Source organism: Manis pentadactyla, chromosome 12, assembly GCF_030020395.1.
Source record: "Manis pentadactyla isolate mManPen7 chromosome 12, mManPen7.hap1, whole genome shotgun sequence".
Lineage (NCBI taxonomy): Eukaryota > Metazoa > Chordata > Mammalia > Pholidota > Manidae > Manis > Manis pentadactyla.
The window spans coordinates 9,484,192-9,505,151 of NC_080030.1; the positions used below are offsets into that span (position 1 = coordinate 9,484,192).

The window sequence follows — 20,960 nt, forward strand, 5'->3', positions numbered from 1 at the left end:
CTTGGAGATTCTTAGTGCCCTGGCCCTATTCCCTGTGCCCTCTGCACCATGGCCATGGTCAGAAGGAGGCCAGATGCCTGGAAAAGACAGTCATGTGAGGCCCCTCACCACATGTTTGTGTGTTTGTGTGGGGATGTCCACATTTGACAGTTAAAGAAAAGAACAGATCTGTGGAGCATAAGAACAAAGCAAAAACTGAAGGAACAAAACAGCAGCGGACTCACAGAACCCAAGAATGGACTAACAGTTGCCAAAGGAAAAGGGACTGGGGAGGGTGGGTGGGAAGGGAGGGAGAAGGGGACTAAGGGGCATTACGATTCGCATACATCATGTAGGGGGGACACGGGGAAGGCAGTATAGCCCAGAGAAGGCAAGTGGTGACTCTATAGCATCTCACTACGCTGATGGACAGTGACTGTAATGGGGTATGTGGTGGGGCCTTGATAATGGGGGGAAGCTAGTAACCACAATGTTGCTCGTGTGATTGTATATTAGTGATACCAAAATTTAAAAAATTGAAAAAAAAGAAACCAGCAGAGAAGTTAAGTAACTTTGCAGAGGCCACACAACCAGAAAATACTGAGTCAGGATTTAAAACCAAGTCGTTAGCTCCTTGGTCCCACAATGCCTTTCCACAGTTGCCCTCAGACACACCCACACCCAGACTCACCAACACCTAGATCCATGATTAAAGTTCTTCTTCCTTGCAACCCAGGGAAGGAAGGCAAGTGGCCAAACTTCTGTTACAAACAAGTCTTTATTAAAGATGAGGAGGGAGCAGGAAAGGTGGGGCAGTTTCTCCTCTGCCCAGTACCTTTGGCTGCCCGAGGAGGGGGAGCCCTCTCTGCTCCACCCATGTCCTCTATAATGGCACATAAGCATGAGGCTGAGGCATGGGGAATGGTGTGGAGAACAGGGGTGGTTTCCAGGAAAAACAGGCCCCTTCCCACAGCCCTAATAACTAACAGAAGGGTTTACAGTGACCCAGGCTCAGGCAAGGGGAAGCACAGCACCATGAAGCCCAAAAACCTCTGAACTGGGGCTAGCCCTGCGTAAGTAGGGAGTTAGGAGGGACTCAGTGAGAGGTTGCACATGGAGGCGGGGCTGAGATAGGAATAGGTGCACCAAGGACCCTGCCGCGGGGGAGCCTGCCCCCACCCTCCTGCTGAGCATTCTCATTCTGAGAAGACCCAGTGACAAAGGATGACCCCACCTCCCTCCTCTCCTTGGCACGCGCTATGACATTGGCGTCCCCCATTGACTGGAATCATACCCACCCACCTTAGAAATTCTGAAAACCAAGGACTCCTACTGGTTGTTCTGACGCTGAACACTGCCTGGAGTTGCCCTCTGCCTGAGATTCTAAGAATTGACGGGGGAGTTTCCCATTGGCTGAAGTAAAGTCCTTTTGCTTAGAATTCTGAGAACTGGGGGTCCCCACTGGCTGGCAGTGGCCAATAGGGTCAGGTTTTGGCTCTTAAAGGAGCCACCCTAGAGGCCCACCTCCTAGTTATGCCCCTTGGATGGTCCCAGAGGACAAGAGAGGCGGAGGGTCCCCCTAATGTCCTCCCAGCCAGGCTGATATCTGGGCCTGGCTGGTTTGGGGACAGGGGGCTTTGGCACTCACACGGCACACGCACACACACGCGTGGCAGGGGAGAAATGGGGAGCGGGTAGGTTCTGGGTGGGTGGTGGGGCCTCACAGCAGGTGGTCACGGCTGGCAAATAGGTAAGGGCTGAAGTTGTCCCGGTGAAAAGGGGAGGGGTAGAGTCCGCTCAGGGTGTACAGGTCCCGCAGTAGAGGTGTGGGCAGCAGCAGCTTCCGACCACGTCCGCCTCCCCCACCTGGCCCCCCAGGCCCCGGGGAGGAGGGTGAGGGGCCCTGGCTGGGAGCTGGTGCACGCAGAGGCAGGGGCAGGGGCAGCGGTGTCGGCTCAGACCTCAACCGAGGGCGCGGCACACGGGGCGACGAACACATGGCTGGGGCCCTGGAGGACACGCAGCTGGGGATCAGGTGGCCACGGCGGGTGCAGTTCTGTGGCTCTGAGGGTCAGGGAGCAGAGATCGGGGCATCAGAAAGCTTGGGAAGGGACCACGAGAACATAGGGGAGACCTCTGCGGCAGTGACTGCCATCTGGAAGTCCCCCCCGGTTAACCCCACTCCCTCGACACTCACTGGGTGGGGTGAGCCGTGCCGGTGTCCAATGCGGCCTGCAGGCCTAAGGTTTCTGAGACAAAGAGGCAGAGGGAAGGGGCTAGCGGCCCCCCAGGCCCTGCCGGCCACAACCACGAGGGGGCGCATTGGGCAGAAAGCCCGATGGAAACACCAACCAGGATTCTCAGGATTAATCATGTCCCCTTGGGAGGGAGAGAGGAGACGGGCACTTGTTTCTGGGACTGTCCCCCAGGACCTAGGCCCGCAGAGATGAGCCATTGCCCACCCCCCATGGCCCTGAGATCCCCATCTCTTGCCTAACTTCCTGCCTTCCTGGTCCCCCTCCAGCTACCACCCTCTCCAGCGGGGAGCGGCCCCCAGCCCCCCTTACCTGGGCCACACTTAACTTCTCGAGGGGGCTCTCCATGGTGGGGGCTTGGCCCAAGTCCTCCCAGGGGGAGAGCCTTCGGCCAGAAGGCAGCCGGCTCTGGAAGTTGTGCACGACACAGGTGACCTGGGGCAGAGGGAGGGCAGTTTGCATGTTGAGGCCAGAGGCCAATAAGTAGGAGTTGTATAAATACCATCCCCATTTTTCAGATAAGGAAACTGAGGCTCAGGTTTCAAAAAGCAGCTAACATTTTTATGGCGCTTCCTATATGGCACCACTGTTCTTTCCATTTTACCAAGAGGTAGGTACTGTTACTTAGTCCAAAGGGTGGGAAGAAGGTGAAGGCAAGTAAGGCCAAGTTGTGCAAGAGCAGAATCGGATACTGTCTGCATTTAAAACTTCAGTATTTTTGGACACGGTGTTGTCTGCATTAATTTTGATTTTTAAAACGTTTTCATTACTATACTATTTATCTTGATTACTGAGTGGGTTTGTGCCTCCTTCAATTTTGTGCTCATAGCGAGTGCTTCACTTGCTTGGCCCTCTTCCTATCATCCCGTTTCACAGATGAAAACCTCCAGGCAGCGTAAGGTTAAGAGACTCGCCCCAGGTCCAAACTCTCCACCATCACACAGGCCTGCCTCTTGGGTCATGGAGCTGATGGAGGGTCTGCCATACAGGGACAGATGGGAAGGTGGCTCACCAGAAAGGTGGCGATGGCTGCTCCGGTAAGGAAGCCAGCCAGAATGTCTGAACAGTGGTTGCGGTACTCAGCCACGCAGACCACGACCACCAGGAAGGCAGGGCACAGCAGGGGCAGGCAGAGCAAGGATTTGACCAGGCGGGAGCCCTTCACACAGAACACGAGTGTCACGTACATCTGTGGGAGCCAGACCGGTCAGGTCACATGGGGCGGTGCAGCTGCCAAACCCGAGTGGACACTGCGTTCCTGGTTATGGGGAGTGGCTGGATCCCCCGGAATGACACTGGATTGGGACGCTGAGGCCAGGGTCTCCAGAAAAAGGAGCCAGGGGAACAGGAGTTTGGGGGATGGAGTGACGGACTCCCAGTGGGTCCTTCCAGGGACGGGGATGTGCACAGAGCACCAAAGAGCAGTGGACATTTCTGGGGCCTGGTCTCCCCAGGATCAGTCACACACCCAGAAAGATGCTTGCTTGGGGTGGAGTTTCAGAACTAGAGGGTGGAATTGGGGTTCAAGGGGTAGGTTCAAGAGCTCATGATCAAGTAGGATTTATTCCAGGGATGCAAGGATGGTACACTATTAGAAAATCCATGAACAACATCCACCACATCAGTAAAACGGAGGACAAAAAAAAAATGATCACGTCCAAAGATGCTGAAAAAACATTCGACAATACTCCACATCAATTCATGATAAAAACTTTCAAGAAAATGTGTATACAGGGAAAGTACCTCAACATAATAAAGGCCGTATATGACAAGGACACAGCCAATATCATACTTAACAGCGAGAAGCTGAAAAGTTTTCCTCTGACATCGGGAACAGGACAGGGATGCCCACTCACCCCACTGCTATTTAACATACTACTGGAGGTCCTAGGCATGGCAATCAGATGAAACAAAAAAATACAAGGCATCCAGACTGGTAAAGAACAAGTCAAACTGTCACTATCTGCCAATGACATGATATTTATCGTACATAAAAAAAAACCCTAAACACTTCACTCCAAAACTACTAGAACTGATATCCGAATTCAGCAGAGTTGCAGGACACACAATTAATACACAGAAACCTGTTGCTTTCCGAGCCACTAACGATGAACTATCACAAAGAGAAATCAGGAAAACAATTCCATTCACAATTGCATCAACAAGAATAAAATACCTACGAATAAACCTAACCAAGGAACTGAAAGACCTACCATACCCTGAAAACTACAAGACACTCTTAACAGATACTAAAGAGGACACAAACAAATGGAAACTCATCCCATGCTCCTGCCTAGGATGAATTAGTATTATCAAAATGCGCATCCTGCCTAAAGCAATCTACAGATTCAATGCAATCAGCCTCAAATTACCAACAGCATTCTTCAACGAACCGGACACTTTTTTATGAGATAACAAGTACAGCATTTCGTCAGGAGTAAGAGCGAAGCGTAGATCTCCTACCTTGCGGTGATGAGCAACGGGGTCCGGGGCACAGCCAAAGTCAGAGACACACATCGAGCGAGTAAAGGACGTAAAGAGCACCCTTGCCTCACCCAGAGGCTGGGGCGGCCTGAAGAAGCAGGCTGGAAGTCAAGCAGACAGAAAGAGAGACACTCCTCATGGATACCCAGTCGGGCTGTCGGGGTCTGATTCCAGACACGCGGGCCTTTGAGGAGCCGCAGAAGCGCAGCCTCAGCCTAGACTCTCGCAGGTGCCCACGGCCTTCCTCAGTCCCTAGCATCAAGGAGATGCCTCTGAAGGGGAATCCTGGCCTCCACTCAGGTGACTTTCCCGGCTCCCAAGGGAGACGGGGGATCCACTGAGGGAGACGCAGGAGAACCTGTCGCTCGAGACTTTGAGATCAGCAGCCAGGCTAGTCCCATTTAAGTGGCTGACGAGCGCCCGATGTTGTTTGCCATAGACGGCTTCCTTCTATAAGGACAGTGAAAGAAAAGGCACGCTCGAATGCCTATACTCACCTCCGAAGTTATCCCGCACGAGCCTACAAAAATGATGCAGCTTCTCACACCAGAAGGGTATGAAACTAGAAATAAATTGTGCAAGTAAAATGAGAAAGCCTACCACCGCGTGGAGTCTTAACAACATGCTCCTGAATAACCAACGGATCAATGACCGAATAAAAACAGAGATCAAGCAATATAAGGAGACAAATGGCAGCAAGAACTGAACAATACAAAATCCGTGGGACACAGACAAGGCGGTGCTAAGAGGGAAGTATACTGCAATACAGGCCTACCTCAGGAGAGAAGAACAATCCCCTATGAGCAGTCTAAATTGAAAACTATTATAACAAGAAAAAGAAGAACAAATGGGGCCCATATTCAGCAGGAGGAGGAACATAATAAAGATTGAAGCAGAAATAAATAAAACTGAGAAGAATGAAACAACACAAAGAATCGATGAAAGCAGGAACTGATTCTTGGAGAAAATAAACAAAATGGATAAACCCCTAGTCAGACTCATCAAGAAAAAACGAGAGCCTGCACACATAAATTGAATCAGAAATGAGAAAGAAAAAATCACTACAGAAAAAACAGAAATACAAAGAATTATGAGAGAATGCCATGAAAAATCATATGCTAACACACTGGATATCCTACAAGAAATGGACAACTTTCTAGGAAAATGCGACCCTCCAAGACTAACCCAGAAAGAAAAGAAAACTGAACAGATCAATTACTAGGAACAAAATTGAACTGGCAATCAAAAAACTACCTAAGAGCAAAACACTAGAACCAGACGGCTGCACCGCTGACCTTAATCAAACATGTAGTGAAGATCTAATAGTCATCCTCCTTAAACTTTTCCAAGAAGTAGAAGAGGAAATACTTCCAAACTCATTCTACGAGACCAGCATCACCTTAATACCAAAACCAGGCAAAGACATCACAGAAAAGGAAAATTACAGACCAATATCGCTGAGGAAATTTCATGCAAAAATACTCAACAATCCACTTCTAGGAATTTACCCTAAGAATGCAGCAACCCAGTTTGAAAAAGACAGATATCCTCCTATGTTTATCGCAGCACTGTTCACAACAGCCAAGAAATGGAAGCAACCTAAGTGTCCGCCATCAGTAGATGAATGGCTATAGAAGATGTGGTACATATACACAATGGAATATTATTCAGCCATAAGAAGAAAACAAATCCTACCATCTGCAACAACATGGATGGAGCTAGAGGGTATTATGCTCAGGGATAGAAGCCGGTCAGAGAGAGACAAGCACCAAATGATTTCACTCATCTGTGGAGTATAAGAACAAAGGAAAATATGAAGGAACAAAACAGCAGTGGAATCACAGAACCCGAGAATGGACTAACAGGTACCAAAGGGAAAGGGACTAGGGAGGATGGATGGGTAGGGAGGGGTAAGGGGGGCAAAGAAGAAGGGGGATATTAAGATTAGCATGTGTTGGGGGATGGGAGAAATGGGAAGGCTGTACAACACAGAGAAGACAAGTAGTGATTCTACAACATTTTCCTGTGGTGATGGACAGTGTCTGTAAAGGGGTTTATACAGGGCACCTGGTATAGGGGAGAGCCTAGTAAACATAATATTCGTCATGTAAGTGTAGACTAATGATAACAAACAAACAAACAAAAAAGCAGTTCCTGTGTGGTGACTTCCAATGAGTTCTACACAATGGTACAAAGGGCATATAAAAGTGTAGGCAAAGGGTCTGTTTGTGTTAATACAGAGGATCAAAGCCTAATTTGGCTACCCAGACAATGAACTAAGATACGATATGAAAAAGAACTTCCAACATCAGCACTCTCGGGAAGACTCATACCAGAAGATGATCATCAAAAAACCTCAACAAAGATCCAGGCGATGCTGCAGTTGTAGCTGCACTCATCCCACCAGTTCCTGGACTTGCCATGGGAATGAAGAAGGAGATATCTAAGCTGGCCTGTGCAAACAGTAAAACAACAAATTTGACTGGATCTATACTGTTGGAACTCAACCAAGAATTTGGAGAAGTGCAAATTGTAGCGCTACAAAATCTTACAACTACAGAATATGTACTGTTAAAAGAACCTATGGGATGTGAACAGTCCCCAGGAATGGGTTGTTTTAATTTGTCGGATTTCTCTCAGACTGTTCAAGTTCAGTTGGATAATATCCACCATATCATAGATAAGTTTTCACAAATGCCTAAGGTGCCTAACTGGTTTTCTTGTTTTCACTGGAGATGGCTGGTAATTATAGGTCTGCTTTGGTTATGTAACTGTACTCCTATTATGTTAATGAGTGTGTGCAATTTAATTAGTAGTTTAAAACCTATACATGCTGAAGTTACTCTACAAGAAGATATGTGAAAGAAATAATCAATCTTCCCACGATTTCTTCCGCCTGCTACTTCTATAGCTTTTCTTCTTCCTTCCTAATTACAACCCTTAAATAGAATTCGTGCCTCATATCGAATTTACCGAGTATCATAATTCCTCCAAGTGGTAAAGATACCTCAAAACAAATGCTGGGCATAGAAGAAACAGGGCATAAATATGCAAAAAAGTAAAAAGCTAACCTTTTCAAACAATAAGACTTCTCTCTCACTTACCAACTTTACATTTCCCTGTATGGCCCCGGAAGATGACTGGTTAGCCAGAGACGGGTAAGATTCCTCAAGGGAGGAACAACCTAAGACAGGCACAGTCACAGGGGTGCCATCAGGTGAGAAATTGGGGATCAACAGAGGTGAGGCTTAGAACCTCACCACCCCTGCTCTGAGAGAAATCTTCTGCATCCGTGGATGTTTTATTGCCCATGTCTAGCTTGGATCAACCCATAGTCTACAGGCACACACCTGATCATCTAAATTTCCTCTCTTACAACACTAAACTATGTTGTCTACCTTTATCTTGCATCTTCCTACCACCTCAGCATTTTATTAAAAATAATAATAATAAAGAGAAAAATTTGGAATCCACATATAAATCAAGTAAAAAAATCAAACAAATATTCATATTTGGACTGATTGTTTATAGTTCATAATGCATGAGCAAAACTGAAAGTTTCTGTGATGACTGCCCTTGTACTGTTCACCGTGTACCTTATTCACAATGTAAGAATTTGTTCTCCATGTAAGAACTTGTTCAAAATGCTTCAGAAGATTGGAAAATTAGGCTTGGGGTGGATTAATGATGGTGCATTGAGCATTGACTCCCCTACATAGAATTTTATTGTTGTTATGAACCATTTGATCAATAAATATGAGAGATGCCCTCTAAAAAAAAAAAGTACAGACTTCCAATTGTACAATAAATAAGTAACCGGGATGTAATGTATAGCATAAGGAATATAGTCAAAATATTGTAACAACTTTGTACGGTGATAGCTGGTAGCTAGAATTATCATGTATATAAATGTTGAATCACTGTGTTGTACTCCTGAAACTAATGTAATACTGTGTGTCAACTACACTTCAATAAAAAATAATAATCTACAAAAAAAAAAAAAGTACAGCATTTCGTTAGGAATAAGAGCAAAGCATAGATTTCCTACCCTGCGGTGCTGAGCAATGGGGTCCGGGGCACTGACGAACTTAGAGGCACACATCGAGTGAGGAAAGGATGTAAAGAGCACCCTTGCCTAACCCAGAGGCTGGGGCGGCCTGGAGAAGCAGGCTGGAAGTCAGGCAGACAGAAAGAGAGACACTCCTCATGGATACCCAGTCGGGCTGTCGGGGTCTGATTCCAGACACGCGGACCTTTGAGAAGCCGCTGAAGTGCACCCTCAGCCTAGACTCTCGCAGGTGCCCACGGCCTTCCTCAGTCCCTGGCGTCCAAGGAGATGCCTCTGAAGGGGAATCCTGGCCTCCACTCAGGTGACTTTCTCGGCTCCCAAGGGAGATGGGGATCCACTGAGGGAGATGCAGGGGAACCTGTCACTCGAGACTTTGAGATCGGCAGCTGGGCTAGTCCCATTTAAGTAACTGACGAGTGCCCGATGTTGTGTGCCATAGACAGCTTCCTTCTAGAAGGACAGAAAAGAAAGAAAAAGCAGGCTCAGATGCCTATACTCACTTCCGAAGTTATCCCGGAGTAGCCCACAAAAATGATGCAGCTTCTCACACCACGAGGGTTTGAAATTAGAAATAAATTATGCAAATAAAATGAAAAGGCCTACCACAGCATGGAGTCTTAAAAATATGCAAATAAATAATCAATGGATCAATGATCGAATAAAAACAGAGATCCAGTAATATATGGAGACAAATGACAGCAATAACTGAATAACGCAAAATCCGTAGGACACAGACAAGGCGGTGCTAAGAGGGAAGTATACTGCAATACAGGCCTCCCTCAGGAGAGAACCACAATCCCATATGCATAGTCTAAACTGAAAACTATCACAAGAAAAAGAAGAACAAATGGGGGCCCATAGTCTGCAAGAGGAGGAACACAATAAAGATTGAAGTAGAAATAAATAAAACCTAGAAGAATGAAACAAGACAAAGAATCAATGAACGCAGGAGCTGATTCCTGGAGAAAATAAATGAAATGGATAAACCCCTCGGCAGACTAGTCAAGAAAAAACAAGAGCCTGCACACATGAACAGAATCAGAAATGAGAAAGGAAAAACCACTACAGTAACCACAGAAATACAAAGAATTATGAAAGAATGCCATGAAAAATTATATGCCAATACACTGGATAACCTACAAGAAATGGAAAACTTTCTAGAAAAATGCAACCCTCCAAGGCTAACCCAGAAAAACAGAATATCTGAACACATCAATTACAAGGAGTAAAATTGAACTGGTAATCAAAAAACTACCTAAGAACAAAACACCAGAACCAGACGGCTGCACTGCTGACTTTAATCAAACATGTAGTGAATATATAATAGTCATCCTCCTTAAACTTTCCCAAAAAGTAGAAGAAGAAATACTTCCAAACTCATTCTATGAGGCCACCATCACCTTAATACTAAAACCAGGGAAAGACACCACAGAAAAAGAATATTACAGACCAATATCACTGAGAAGAATATATGAAAATATACTCAACAATCCACTTCTAGGAATTTACCCTAAGAATGCAGCAGCCCTCTTTGAAAAAGATAGATGCATCCCTATGTTTATCGTAGCACAATTTACAATAGCCAAGAAATGGAAGCAACCTAAGTGTCCATCAGTAGACAAATGGCTAAAGAAGATGTGGTACATATACACAATGGGATATTATTCAGCCATAAGAAGAAAACAATTCCTACCATTTGCAACAGCATGGATGGAGCTAGAGGGTATTATGCTCAGGGAAATAAGCCAGTCAGAGAGAGACAAGCACCAAATGATTTCACTCATTCATATGTGGAGTGTAAGAACAAAGAAAAACTGAAGGAACAAAAAAGCAGCAGAATCACAGAACCCAAGAATGGACAAACAGTTATCAAAGGAAAATGGACAGGAGAGGATGGGAGGGAAGGGAGGGATGAGGGGGAAAAAGAAAGGGGGCATTACCGTTAGCATGGATAATGTGGGGGGGGCATGGGAAGTGCTGTGCAACACAGAGAAGACAAGTAGTGATTCTACAACAACGGACTATGTTAATGAACAGTGATTGTAATGGGGTTTGTGGGGAGGACATCGTGTAGGGGGGAGCCTAGTAAACATAATGTTCTTCACGTAATTGTAGATTAATGATAACAAAATAAAAATGAATAAAGGAAGGAAGGACGGAAGGAGGGAAGGAAGGAAGGAAGGAAGGAAGGCGGGATAGAGGGAGGGAGGGAGGGGGTAGGGGTTAATACCATTACCTTTGTGGTAAGATAGAGCTAAATTTAACATAGTGCTCTACTTACTGTTATAAGGCCACAGATTAACTGTTGAATAGCCTTAGTTTCCTCATTTCTAAAATAGGGAAGGATAACAGAGCCAACCTCATTGTATGTAATTTATCATGATTAGCACAATTCCCATTGCACAGCAAATACACAATAAGTATTAGCATCTATCTATTATACATTCTTCCTATCAAACATGAACTCATGAAGGTAAGTTTTTGATGGAGATTATAGGACCAACCTTAGATATGCTGGTGAAGACCAGACTCTATTCAGTACCCTGGAGATGTTACTTTTGCAAAGGGAATGTGCTAGAAAAATTGTTTTTCTTCTTTAGTTTTTCCAGTCAGCTCACACCATACACTTCTTGTTACTGAGAACCACCAGTAGGGAAGCTCACTGTAATTAAAAGATTGATCTTCTGGAAACAACGTTTAATAACAGGCACAAAAAAGTGTGTAATTCGGCATTTTCAAACACTGTCCTCAAGTTAATTTCACCGGAGCTGTTTGTGAACTATCTAGGAAGTCTAGAATCAGTATGTACATGCTGAAGTCAATGGACCAGAGAGAAGAGGAGACAAACTCCAACTGGCCACTTCATTGAGATCAGGGGAGCCTTGTGAAAAAAAAAGCAGGTGAACACACATTTTATATGCTCCAGATGCTAACAGATTTGCAAAGGTAATTTTTTGTATTTTGTGTGTTCTCTAAAGGAAAAATCTACCTTTATGCATATATGTATATGTATGTGTGTGTGTGTGTGTGTGTGTGTGTGTGAGTGTGTGTGTGCGTGTGTGTAGCAGGTATAGTGGGAAAAACAGTTTGTATATTGAAAAGACAAAAAAGGAAAGTGGTTCTGAGGAAAAAAAATAATCAACAAAATATTAGCACACCAAACTCAAAAATACATTAAAAAGATCATCCATCATGAACAAGTAGGTCTTATTCCAGGGAAGCAAGGATGGTACAGTATTAGAAAATCCATCAACATCATCCAACACATCAACAAAAAGGAGGAGAAAAACCACATGATCACGCCCATAGGTGCTGAAAAAACATTCGACAATATTCAACATCCATGCATGATGAAAACTCTCAACAAAATGGGTATACAGGCCAAGTACCTCCACATAATAAAGGCCGTGTATGACAAGCCCACAGCCAACATCATACTTAACAGCGAGATGCTGAAAGGTTTTCCTCTGAGATGGGGAACAAGACAGGGATACCCACTCTCTCCACTCTTATTCAACATAGTTCAACAAGATAATGGGTGAATGTAGTAACCACATTGTTTTTTCATGTAAAACCTTCATAAGCGTGTATATCAATAGTACCTTAATAAAAAAAAAAAGAAAAGAAATAGCCTCCCTGAGGGCAGTGTGATCTAGATGTTATCCCTGGGGTTGGGGTCTTCCTGTGCGGGTGGGATGCCATCAGGGAGAGGACTGCCCCCACACTGCTCTTTCTTCCCAAAGCTCAGCTCTCATGCAGACCTCATGTGCCCCCCGAGCCACCCCGGCCCTCTAACTCTTACGCAGGGGTCCCTGACTTCTGCCAGGTTGCCCTCCATCCTCTGTTCTACCCCCATAAGGTGCTCAGGAATAGCGGGGTGCTCTAAGCCCCAGGCGGGCACACCTTGGCAGCACTGGGGAGGGCTGCTCAAACAGAACCTGGGCCTTTCTTCCTGACGCCTATAGGTGATGATCAGACACCAAAATCTATAAGCCCCAGGGTGTCTCCTCACGTCTGGAACACCAATGCATATGTAACCCAAGTAGATCCCAGGGCTGCAGGGCACCAGTCTAGCACTGTCCCATTTGATGAGACACAGCTGCCCCACACATTCCAGAAAATTCCTTTTCAGAAAACATTGAACTTGGTCTCTCAAAGCCCCTCCAAGAGGTGCACGTCTTCTGTTGGGGGCTTTCTCTGAGCCCAATTTCTCCACACTTCACACCTCAGAGTACCCCACAAAGCTCCCAGATCCCGAGTACTCCCCCATGGTGCCCTTCAGCTGTCCAGTTACTGGCTGAGTGGCATGACATCAATGACAAAAGGCTGGGAAAGATGAGCAGAGGCACTTGGTTCTGATTCTCCACATATGCTCCCCAAGGGCCCTCAGGATGTGTTCACCCTCCCAGGAGGGGAGGGATGGCTTGTTGGGGAGTTCCAGGATAAGCACAAACACTGCCGTGGGGGACTCCAGGATGGAGAGAGTCTCTAGGCCTTATGCTGCAGGTGGAGCCCCAGATTGGGGACTGGGGAAGTGGACCTGGGCCCTCCTGACAGCCTCAGGTGACCAGGTGACAGGAGGTAAAATCAGGACACGCAGGCCACCCTCCTTCCCCTGGCCCTGCATACAGCACCCTCAGAGCCATCTGCCTGCATGGTGGTCCCAGGGATGACCTCAGGCTCCCCAGCCACATAGGGAGGTAGGTTTGGGCAGGAGGAGGGCCAGCGGGCCCCAAGCAGGGCGGTGGCCCAGGTCAGACCTGTCATCCTGCACGGCCCACCCGCCTCAACCTGACACAGAAGAGCTTCTGGGCCCAGAAACAAAGCAGCAGCCCTGGGCCTGCTGGGTGGTCACTGGGCCAGTGGTCCATTCTGCCCCGGGTGTGTGCAGGTGCCCCGAGCATGCCAGGCTCTGGACTGCTGCTGGGATATCAGGCTAACACGGCTGCGTGGCCACCCTGACTGGGCTGCAGTGAACCTTCCCCACCTGGTGTGTGCTGGGGAGCTGGCAGGGCCCTCTGGCACCGGGTGCCCTGACCTGGGCCCAAGCACGGGGCTCTGGGGGCTCCCTGTCTTCTGACTCCTCAGAGAAGCTGATGCTGGTGTTCTTGTTCACCTAGTCAAAGAATGAACTTTGCAAACACTCAAGGTAAGAGAGCATGTGTGAGGCTTTTATTTAGAGATAAAGCAAAGGATAGAGCTCCTGGCTTGCCCCTGCCCAGAGGGGAGAAGATAGCCCCGGGGTGGTGCATTGTCTAGGGATTTATAGGCAGTTGAGAGACAAAGGGCCAGGGATGCAGACCTGTTAAATAGTCCCCAAATGCTTATCTTGGAAGAGACACGAAGTTTCTTATCAGTCTTCCAGGTAATTTTGTAGAGTTAACACAGGAAATTTACTGCTTTGATTCTATCCCAGAATAGTAGCTTCTTGGTTTGGGAGCATATCAATCAAGACTGCCTGTCCTGCTCCCAAGGTGGGCTGAGTCATTGTCTGCTATGTTAAGAATCCTATTTTTTGACTTCTTGGGTTTTAAAATGCAATCTTATCTTTAAGATGGAATCTTTCCTGTTTTTACTATGCTGTTTGTGTCTGGGCTTGCTTGCCATTATTACTTGCCTAGGATGCAAATCGTTTGATTAGGGCTAGAGGAAGAAAAGCAGCATCTGGGTAAAGTTAAAGAAAATAAGCTGGGCCTTTTAGCAGGCTAAAGTAAATTTTACAATAGCTTCATTTAACTGACACAATGAAGACATGGGCTATGCTGCGGTCTTTTCTTATGTGGGGGATATTCAAACATTTCAGGCCACATTACTCCTGGCTTTTTAATTTTAATTAATCTCACAGAAGAATGTTTATGCCATTTTACAGAATTAATGTGACTCTGTGTGAATAAAATGAGTTCCTGTGGCCAGGATTCTCACCTGGCCCTGGCTGACCAGCTCACTGCACACCTGTGGGCAATACATGGCTGTTGACTCTATGTAAAGAGCTCTGCCCAGTGCTCTGGGCACGACACAGCGGCAGGGCTGCAAGGCTGCAGGAGAGCAGAGCAGAGGCTGGAGTGGTGGCAGCACCGAGGACAGAGGCCCAGAGGATGGCTGTGGGGACAAAGGGACCCAGAGGCAGAGACCGGCTTGCTGCATGCAGACTCGCTCTGAGTGAATAGGATTTTAGTGATTGACCTGCCACCTGGAAATATAGTTGGATATTACCCTTTCACCCCAAGGAACGTTTTGCTGTCAATTTCTTTGGTCACACTGAGTCCACAGTGAACTTGCCCAGGGCTGAAACCCACTGGCAGGACACTCTGACTTCACTTAATTGTTAAATATGGAGTTTCCCTAGGGTATTTTCTCCAGAGGCCCTCACCCTACTCTGTCTAAACCCAGGTCCCTGTCTCATAGCCACATCCCTCCCTGTCTACCACACCTAGTTTACCTTATAATACAGCTATCTAAGGTGATAGAGCTCTTTCTGGTGCATGTACTGTATCAATTCTTTTCATGAAGTTGGCGGGTGGGACGTCAAAGTTTCTGAATCATTTGGGCCTTGATCTCAACTCTGAAATAATCTGCATGTCACAATGGCACATCTTTGGGTAGCCTGCCCTTTGGCCCACAGTGGATTCAACATCTAAAGGAAGACCAGAATTTTCTTTGAAAACAATCTGAAGTCAATTATAATAATCATGAACTGATTTATATTTTTGTGGGAAAGCTTGAATTTTGTTCTAATCAGGCTTAGGAAAACTACTGCAGCTGCTCGGGAGAGGTTTTCAGTGAGTGCTCTAGCATTTTGACACAAATTAGGGTTTTGTTTCCTAAATCCTGTTCAGGATGATGGGGTGTCACTAGGTTTGGAATCACAGAGAAGTCAGGTCCAGATAGAGTGAAACGTGAAACCAAAGTCAAGAAAGGAAAGCAAGTTTTATCTGAAACAGAGTGGGCCTCTGACTTAGAGTCAGAAGGCCCTGACTGCCTATCGTGAGGCTTCTTTTATGGGATTTTTGGCAGGGCAAAGGAGTCCTTGATTGACATTCTTTGGCCTTGGGCGCTTGATCTGATTGGAGGACTGGAGACATGGGTTGCGCTGTCACATTTTTCATCTGGGAAATTTTTGTCATCTGGAGTGTGCCTTGCTCTGAGGTATCTTGTCTGGGGAGTGTCTGCCCCCTTATAGTCACTCTCAGTCCCTGTAGCTTCAGTCAGTCAGCTGTCTGAGTTAGCTCCGGCTCTGTCTGATTAACTCTCTGAGTTCTTGGTAGGCCCCACCCACTTTTCATCCTGCTCATGTCTCTCTTTCGGCCTAATAAGGATGTTTCCGTTGAGCCAGTTTCTCCAGTGTTTGGCCTGGGCCCCAACAAGCATGTGGTACTTGTAGACTAACTGATATAAACCTGAGATGCAGGTCGGTAAGTTGAATAACTGTATTAAACACTTCAGCAAACACATGGGGTCCTCGGTCACTTCAGGAGACTCTGTAACTGTGGCTTGCGGTGCAGCCTTACTCCAGGAAACAGAAACTTGGGGTTTTTTTGGATCCTCAAGACACTTAACTTTTTATGAATTTCTTTTTTTTTCAGGACACTTAACTTTAAAGGGGCTGGTTCTGATAGGTAATCAGAATGTGGAAACTGAGGCTATATAGGGAGTTTAGGTGGTGCAGAAGGGAAAAAGAATAATGGCCCTAGAGGTGGGGCCTGGTCATAAGGCGGCGGCTGTGCATTTGGAGACAAAGGAAAACAGGGGAGGGAAAAAAGAGGCCTTGGAAGCCTCTTTGTCTTTTGTTAATTGTTGGTCTCAGTTAGTTGGGAAATTCTATTTTGCAAAAAGGCAATTTTAGATCCTGGATAACATTAGAAAGTTTCAAAATACCAATTAAAATAGGTGTCCCATTCCGTTTTGACAATTTTTGAGCCATGGCTGTCCAATTTAGTTTTGAGAAGAGTAAGTCTGTGTAGATGAATAGTTTCCCACATTGGCCATTGGTGTTCTAAACTACTTTCAGTTATGTTGGCCCATTTATTTAGAAATGCAAATGAGGAAGGACCACAGTTTTTAAACATCTAACTTACTGGGATCACAGAAGGGCTGGGTGGGCTGGCAGCACCTTCAAAGTATCTTGATTTCTGGAATCCCATTTCCTGGAGGTTTTTCTCTAGAGCAAAAAGAAAAATTCCTAAACAGCACAGTTCCAGTAGGAATAGCCCAGCTCTAAAAGGAATCAGATCAAACGTCAGCACAGTTCCAACAGGAACAGTCTGTTTCCAAAAAGTAGAACCAAAGGTCCAAATGAGTACTATCAGAAAGGACAAAGCCTTAAAACATATCCTGAATAAAGCCTGGAGAGCTCAAAACACAAAGAGTGGATCTCAAAATCCAGAAGTGTTACCCACAAATGCTAGGGTTGGCAAGAAAGCAGTGAGTTCAAAGGCTTTCTGGTTACCAGCACCTGTGTGCTCACCAGCCTCAGATCCACTGGGGGTTGGGTTGGGAGGGTTGGTTTCCTTCTCTGGATCACACTCCTGATACCAAATAGTGTTGGCCTTGGAGATAAATGGTTATTTTACCAGCAAAAATGGGCTTATTTGGGATATCAGAGAATTGCAATTCAGGGCCTGCAAGCTAAGGCCAGTCCAATAAGCAAAAGAGAGAAATGTTACTTTATGGAGAAGAAGAAGGAAGTTGGGAGGGTTTGTTCTGAATGAAATTCCATTGAAGGAAAGCAAGAGTTCAAGGTGATGACAATTTCTTATTGGTCGAGTTGCTGGGCTACACGATTTCTTGTAGGAGATGCAATGTACGTCTTTCCCTGTTGGGGCCTGTATTTGATGATTCTTTCCATTTGACAGTTCTTCTGTTGGGGTCTATAGTGGACAATTTTTTCTGTAATTTTGACATCATGTGGTTGGCATAAGAGCACCCCCTTCTGGCCTGTTAACTCTATTTTAGTGGGGTTTCCCTCTAATAATTTTTCAAGAACAAGATGCCCAGCCAACAGCCAGTACCAACTGCCACATAGGTGATTGTCCAGCCCAGCCATTGGCAGAATGTAACAGACAGAGCCAGCCGGGTGAGATCAGCAAAGGGACCAAACACAGAACCCATGCATAGGGAAAATGGAAGTTACCATGGCCAGGACCCTCACCTGATCCTAATCTGCCCAACCATTGTGTATGTGCTTGATGTAATACTTAGCCTCCTGCGCAGGCTTGGCAATGAGCCGTTGTTGCCTATGTCTTTACATAAAGAGCTCTGTCTCCTGCTGGGAGGAAGACAGACAGCAAGGAAGCAGGAGAGCAAGAGAGCAGGAAAGCAGAGGCAGCCGCTGGGGCAGAGGCTGAGCAGGATGCAGAGACAGAGACTTGCTACTTGCAGACTTCTGGGTGCAGATGTGATGCTAAACAACCTACCTCTGCGAGAATAAAACTTGGTATGAGCCCTTTTCTACCTGCTGTGTTCCGTTGTTGTTATTCGGTCTCAGGGAATCCAGAGTAAACTTGCCTGGACCTGAAACCCCCTTCAGCCTGGAGCTACACCATGGGATCCTGAGAAACAGTCACTCACTGCTGTATTGCAGCCACTCAGTTTGGGGTGACTTGTTACACAGCAAGAGACAACCAGAACACCAGGTCCTAGAGGATTTTTCTGGGCATAGGAAAATGTGAGAAACTCTGAAAGAAACTTAGCATGGGCTTTAAACAACAAAAAAAGGAAACCACAAAATCCTCATCCTCAAGAGTTTGATTCATATTGTCAAGGTTTTGTGAATGTTTCCATTCCTAAAGCATCCCTGTTACATTCTGTCTAGAAACAAATTTCCTGGTCAGATATTCCAGTCTGGGAAAATCTGCCAAAACTGTGGGAAATCTCATACTGTGAATTCAAGACATTGAATTCACCAAGAGCAAAATGATCTCAACAATAGAGAACTTTTCTGTGATGGCTTCTGAGTTGCTGGGCTCCTGCTCTGGTTCCTGTGTCAGTCCCGGGGGAAGGAATTCTGAAACATCTGTGTGATTTGTGGGCTTCATGTTGTTGATGAATCTGGCTGGTAGAAAAGAGGCAGGGAAAAGAAAAGAAAATCATTCCTGGTCTAACCGCAGCAACACCAACTGGGAACTTGATAGAAATGAAAATTCTTGGTAATACTGAAGACTTCCTCTGGATAAACTCAGGGAGCAGGACCAGAAATGTGTGTTTTCACAAGCCCTCCAGATGAATTTGAAACATGTTAATGTTTGAGAATCAGTGGTTACCACAAAACAAACAACACCCTCCATATATATTGTGAAACCACATGAATATTCAGATCTGTCCCTCTGCTAATTTCTCCCTCCATCACCATCTCTCACACCATTTCTTTACTGTCTTCCTATTATTGGCCCAAATTTTTAGAGATCACCAACTCCATTTTACACATTGTGCCAAGTGCTGAGACTGACACCAAGAATCAGACATGGCATTTCCTTTAGAAATATCCCATGCCTTCAAACAAACAGAAGGACAAGAATAACATTATGAAATCTACATTCTAGAACAATGCTCCCCAGTATTTGGCATTCCTCAGATTCATCTGAAGAGCTGGTCACATTACAGACACATTTTACATGCTCTCATCCCATTTACCCATGAGGACACTTGGGTAAGATGAGGCTAGGTCACGGACAGGAAGTACGGTTGGTGCCCAGCAAAGACTGGGCCTCAGTTTAGACCAGCTGTCTGCTGAGTTAACTCTGTTGAACAGTCTCTCTTAATGCCCCTGGTGACACAGAACCAGCATTTACAATTGCACAGATTTCATAATTTCCTTTAACACTTATATCATTTTAATTCTGAGCAAAGCCCAATATCTTTTCCCGTTCCTGCAAGGCATGTCTTCCTCTACCCATGAATTAGCATGTAGCAGGTCGAGGCATCCATCCAAGTATACGCTCCGCTCCTGGCAAAGAGAAGAAATGCTTCCCATCAACCCGAAGCTCCTAAGATGCCCCAGTTGAAATTGTCCTCATCTGCCTTAGTGGTTCATTCTAAAGGAAGCAGACACTGTGTCGGTGAGATTCTCTGTCTCACCCTAAGAGGATGTCTTCCCCTAAGGTGATAGTGTCATATGGTTAAGAAAAACAGTTAAATCTGAGAAAGAATAAATCGTATTGTCATCTATGAAAATAACAACAATCTGTAGGTCCTCAGAAGACTGAGACAAGATAATGCAGAAATACATGCTATTTACAAGCCAATTGACTGACCTACAGGATGGTCTCTGTTTAGCGGTGGCCCTCGCTCTCCTGGGGAGCCTGCAGTGGCCACGACAGCCCTTATCATTTGGAGGATTACTTGAACTCAAACAGTGAGCTCAGTCCAGACCAGCACTTGCTTTGTGAACTGGGAGCATTGTCTGCAGAGGCCTCGTGTCGTCACTTGCATAACGAGAACCCTCATTAGACCTTATGGGGATGTTGCAATGATGAGCAGTGAATAGAAACACATCCAGCATGGCAGTCAGCACAGGGCACCCCCATCCTGACATTTCCTATCGTGGTTCTCCTTTTCTGCCATGAACAGCAGCTCCTGGCGTGTCTCGCTCATCAGAAGAGGCAATGGGCTCAGCAAGAGGAAGAAAACAATCAAAAAGAACATCCCAACTGTGAAAACCGCAAATTTCAGGGAAGACATTATGAGCTGCAAGTCCAGCTGGGAACCTTAATCATGTAGAAAAGGAATGAAGGAAACATTGTTGACGTCATTATTCATCCGACAAGGACATGGATGAAATACACAGCAATTTAGATGAATCATAATAAAAATAAGTAGATATATGAATTAACACAAATAGTGAAATCCTATTGCAGAGAAAATGTGACAAAAGCATATGCATGAGATATTTTTAATATTTTTTAATCCTACATAGTTGTGCTTATTTTTGTTATGAATTATTCAAGTGAAACAAAAGTACAAAGATACCAGTGAGGAGCTTGGTACCCACCCGTCAACATGATCAAATTTACACACACCAAAAAAAATTGTTTTTATAGCAATATTTAATACAGACATATTTGATGTCCCTATGTCATGTATTTACACAATCTTGATTCTTTCCCTTTCCTGAGGAACCAACCACAACACTAACTTGATATGCAGGATTCCCCTGCACCTTTTACTGTAAATATTAT

General features: G+C 45.6%; 1 pseudogene; it reads right to left on the reverse strand.

The window, feature by feature from the left end:
- Nucleotides 1-767: 767 nt before the first annotated feature.
- Nucleotides 768-4,751, reverse strand: LOC130679950 (phospholipid phosphatase-related protein type 2-like; annotated as a pseudogene).
- Nucleotides 4,752-20,960: the final 16,209 nt, after the last annotated feature.